This window comes from Henckelia pumila, chromosome 4 (genome assembly GCF_033568475.1).
Source record: "Henckelia pumila isolate YLH828 chromosome 4, ASM3356847v2, whole genome shotgun sequence".
Taxonomy (NCBI): domain Eukaryota; kingdom Viridiplantae; phylum Streptophyta; class Magnoliopsida; order Lamiales; family Gesneriaceae; genus Henckelia; species Henckelia pumila.
The window spans coordinates 39,155,441-39,160,465 of NC_133123.1; the positions used below are offsets into that span (position 1 = coordinate 39,155,441).

A 5,025-nucleotide genomic window follows, 5' to 3' on the forward strand; every position below is an offset into this window, starting at 1 on the left:
ACTGGTACTGCTTCTGCTAATCCTCGAAAGTGGCAGAAGGTTGGAACTCAAAATGTGCAGAGTTTTACTCAGTTTTTGTGTTCGAAATTGGTGTGATCTCCCTGCTCAATCTGCCACTATTTATAGGTGTAAGAAGCAGCTGAAGGGCCTCCCATTCATGGCCAATAACTCATATTAACAGCCATCATTCTTCATTATTGCAGCTGTTACAATCTCTTGATTTCTAGCTGTTACACTCCTTGGCTGATACATGCAACACTAATCTGCATACTCATTGTGGCTGTTACAATTCTAGCCTATGACCAAAAAACGTGGCTTCACATTCCTCCCACCTTGAGAGAAGTTTCGTCCTCGAAACTGGGATTAGGTTGTTCTTCAAAGAGAAATGGGTATAGCTTTCGCATCTTCTCCTCTAACTTCCAAGTGGCTTCCCTTTCCGTGTGATTAGACCACTGAATTTTTACGTATGGAATGGTTCTTCTTCTCAACACTTGATCCTTGGTATCCACTATTCGTATTGGAACTTCTTCATACTTGAGCTCTTTTTTCAGATTCCCTTCAATTACCAGAGGTTCAATTTCAAGGACATGACTGGGATCTGGGATGTACTTCCGTAATTGAGAAACATGGAAAACATTGTGAATCCTTGACATATCTGGTGGTAAGGCCAGTCTATACGCCAAGGTTCCTACTTTGTCCAGAATCTCGAATGGTCCGACGTATCTAGGATTCAATTTTCCAGCTTTTCCAAATCGAACAACTCCTTTCATGGGTGAGATTTTTACATACGCCTTTTCACCTGCTTCAAATTCCAACGGTCGTCTCTTCATATCAGCCCAACTCTTTTGTCGATCTTGAGCAGCTTTGAGTCTTTCCTTGATGATAGTTACTTTCTCTACCGTTTCTTGAATCAATTCAGGTCCAGTGATGGCTTTCTCTCCGACTTCATCCCAGTATAAAGGTGAGTGACACTTCCTCCCATATAATGCTTCGTATGGTGCCATACCAATACTGCTGTGGTAACTATTGTTGTAAGCAAATTCGATGAAAGGCAAGTGTTCACTCCAGTTACAACTAAATTCTAGAGCACAAGCCCTCAGCATATCCTCCAATGTTTGGATTGTTCTCTCTGTTTGGCCATCAGTTTGAGGGTGATAGGCCGTACTGAGAGTGATCTTGGTTCCCATTGCATTCTGAAAGCTTTTCCAAAATCTGGACGCAAACCTCGGGTCCCTATCTCACAAAATACTAGCAGGTACGCCATGTAATCTTACGATATTGTCCATGTACAGGGTAGCTAGTTTATCCAGGTTGTAGTTCATGCGGACCGGTAGGAAATGCTCTGTCTTTGTAAGTCTATCTACAATTACCCATATTCCGTCATAACTCTGCCTTGACTTGGGTAAACCGACAACAAAATCCATAGAAATATGTTCCCACTTTCATTCTGGAATTTCCAAAGGTTGAAGTAATCCTCCAGGTCGTTGATGTTCAGCTTTGACTTTCTGACAGACCTGACATCATGACACAAACTCAGCAACATCCTTCTTCATTCCATTCCACCAAAAATTTCCTTTTAAATCTCGATACATCTTGGTGCTGCCGGGATGCACTGAAAATTTTGATTTGTGTGCCTCAGACATCACCTCATGACGAATATTATCGATGTTGGGTACACACAATCGTCCTTTCACCCACATAACTCCATTGGAATCTATTTCAAGATTTGGTGTCTTTCCTTCTCCTGCTTGCTCCCTGAGTTTTGCTAAAGAAGGATCGTGGCTTTGTTTCAATTTGACTGTTTCTCGAAGACATGGTTGTGCTGAGAGTGAGGCTAAGATTACCTTACTCATGTTCTTCCGACTTAGAGCATCAGCTACCTTATTTGCTTTTCCAGGGTGATAGCTTATTGTCAAGTCATAATCCTTCAATAGTTCAATCCACCTTCTCTGTCTCATATTCAATTCTTTTTGAGTAAACAAGTACTTGAGACTTTGATGATCAGTAAATATTTCACACTTTGCACCGTAAAGATAATGTCTCCAAATCTTTAGTGCAAAGACCACTGCGGCTAATTCAAGGTCATGCGTAGGATAATTTTGCTCATACGGATTTAATTGTCTTGAAGCATAAACAATTACCCTTCCATCTTGCATGAGCACGCATCCCAATCCTCACTTTGACGCGTCGCTATAGATGACAAAATCCTTGCCTTCAGTTGGAAGTATCAATACTGGTGAAGATGCCAGCTTTTTCTTCAGAATTTCAAAGCTCTGTTCACACGTTTCATCCCAGTTGAACTTAGAGTTCTTTTGTGTGAGTTTGGTGAGAGGTATAGCTATCGAAGAAAAACCTTCCACGAATTTTCGATAATAGCCAGCCAAACCTAGAAAGCTTCGGATTTCAGTTACAGTTTTTGGTCTAGGCCAATCCATAACTGCCTCCACTTTCTTGGGATCCACAGATACTCCGTCTTTGGATATTATATGGCCCAAGAAGGTGACGCTCTTTAGCCAAAATTCACACTTCTTGAATTTGGCATAAAGTTCTTTCTCTCTTAGCGTCTGGAGAGTGAGTCGGAGATGTTCTTTGTGGTCTTCTTCACTTGGTGAATATACGAGGATGTCGTCAATAAATACCACCACAAACTTGTCGAGGAACGGCTTGAATACTCTATTCATGAGATCCATAAATACTGCCGGTGCGTTAGTTAACCCAAAAGGCATCACCATAAATTCGTAATGCCCATACCGTGTCCTAAAAGCTGTTTTCGGAACATCTGCTGACTTGACTTTCAATTGATGATAGCCTGACCTTAGATCGAGCTTGGAAAAGACTGTAGCTCCTTTGAGCTGGTCAAACAAATCATCAATTCTTGGAAGGGGGTACTTGTTCTTGATTGTGATCTTATTGAGTTCTCGATAGTCGATACACAACCTCATACTCCCATCTTTATTCTTCACAAATAGGACCGGGGCTCCCCAAGGAGATGCACTTGGTCGTATTTGCTTTTTATCCAACAATTCTTGGAGTTGCTCTCTTAATTCTTTCAGCTCTGCTGGAGCCATTCGGTATGGTGCTTTTGAGATAGGTGCAGCACCAGGTACTAGATTAATTTCAAATTCCACTTCACGGTCGGGCATTACCCCAGGAAGTTCTTCAGGAAACACATCTGAAAATTCTTGAACTACAGGAATATCTTCTAATGAAAGTGCAACTTCTTCCTTTACTTCGCCTACCACTGCTAGGTATACTTCTTCGCCACTTTTCATAGCTTTCCAAGTTTGAGAAGCAGATAAAAGGGACTTCTGCTCCTTGACTTTGCCATGATAAATGACTTCATCGAGATTTGCGGCTTTCAATTTGACATTCTTCATGCGACAATCTACTAAAGCATGGTTATTTGCTAGCCAATCCATTCCTAAAATGGCATCAAATTCTACCATGGGTAGTTGAATGAGTTCAGCTTGAAATATGTGTTCACTAATTGTCATTACACAATCTTTGTGAACCCTATGTGTTTCAATTGTTTTGCTAGTGGGAGTTGCTACTCTAAAAGGTTCCACCAGTATCTCAGGAGTAAGTCCTAACTTCTTAGCAAACCTCTTAGATATAAATGAATGCGTAGCACCACAATCAAACAATACATAAGCAGAAGTTTTGTTGATTAGAATGGTACCTGCTACAACGTCATTTGCATTCTCGACTTCTTCTTGTGTTACCGCAAAAACTCGGGCATTTGGCTTGTTCTCTTTTGGTTTATTCGTAGCAAAACTGCCTTTTGCCTCAGCTTCTTTGCCTTTGTTTTCTGGACAATCTGCAATGCGGTGTCCAATCTTCCCACATCCAAAACAGGCGCCACTTGCTCTGCGGCATTCTCCAAAGTGTTTAAATCCATAGGTACTACATGTTTGGATTTCTTGATAGCTTGGTTTTGAAGGAGCGCTCTTGTTTGTTCCAGTAAACTGATATGGTTTCTTGAATGTCTGTTTTCCTGTTGAAGATTGCCCCACAAGAGGTCTCTTGTTCGTGTTCTCACCATCCCTTCGGTTGATATCGATCTCAGCTCGAATTGCAGCTCCCATTAAATCAGCGAAACTTGTGGCATGGTAAACTGCTAAAGCTGTCTGAATACGACTGCTCAAACCTCTTTTGAAACGGTGCATTTTCAAGACATCATCAGCCATGATAGTAGGAGCATACGTTCCAAGTGAATTGAATTTTGAAGTGTATTCAACCACTGACATATCCTGAGTCTGAGTGAAATTTTCGAACTCACTTAATTTTTGCAATCTGACTTCCGCAGGGTAATACTGCTTCAGGAACGCATCCTTAAATTGTCGCCACGTGATTGGACCAGCTGCTATCATAGGTGGTGACACTGCCTCCCACCACTTGGCTGCTTTTTCTTCCAAGAAGGGTGTTACTACATCCACCTTAAACTCATCAGGGATCTCGAGTAGGCGGAGTTGAGTCTCGATATTCTTGAGCCAATATTGGCCAACCTCAGGATCTGGATCTCCTTTAAAGGTTTGGGCTCGGTTCTTTCTCAGTGACTCATAATGATACTTCACCCCATGCACCTGTGGTAGTGGGTTGCCATTTGCAGGCGGGTTTCCCAACCCTTGAAGGGTGTTAGCCACAATGGCTGCTATAGCCGCCAAGTCAGCATGATTTAGGCCTAATACTTGCGGCGGCGGAGGGTTCCCTTCATTGTTGTTGTTGCGGTTTCTATAGCGTGGGTTACGATTGTTGCGTACTGGTCTCTCGTCCATGTCCTACATACGTAAAAGTTTCTAAGATTCTGATAGATTTATGGTTTAGAAAAATAAATTAACAAGTTGAACACATAGGTAAACAAAAGACCATTCATTGAATTTCAGAATAACAACCGAATTGAAATAACAACTGATAGTTTTGGAATTGAAAGCAACAACTGATTTGGAAATAAGTTACAAGAAAACATAGCTGAATAAAAACTAATGCATCCATACTAATCTAAGTCTATAACTTCTCCATCCCCCA

The 5,025-nt window shown here is 41.5% G+C and overlaps 1 pseudogene; it reads right to left on the reverse strand.

Moving 5' to 3' along the window:
• Positions 1-1,520: 1,520 nt before the first annotated feature.
• On the reverse strand, positions 1,521-4,775 carry LOC140860886 (uncharacterized; annotated as a pseudogene).
• Between the last annotated feature and the right edge of the window lie 250 nt (positions 4,776-5,025).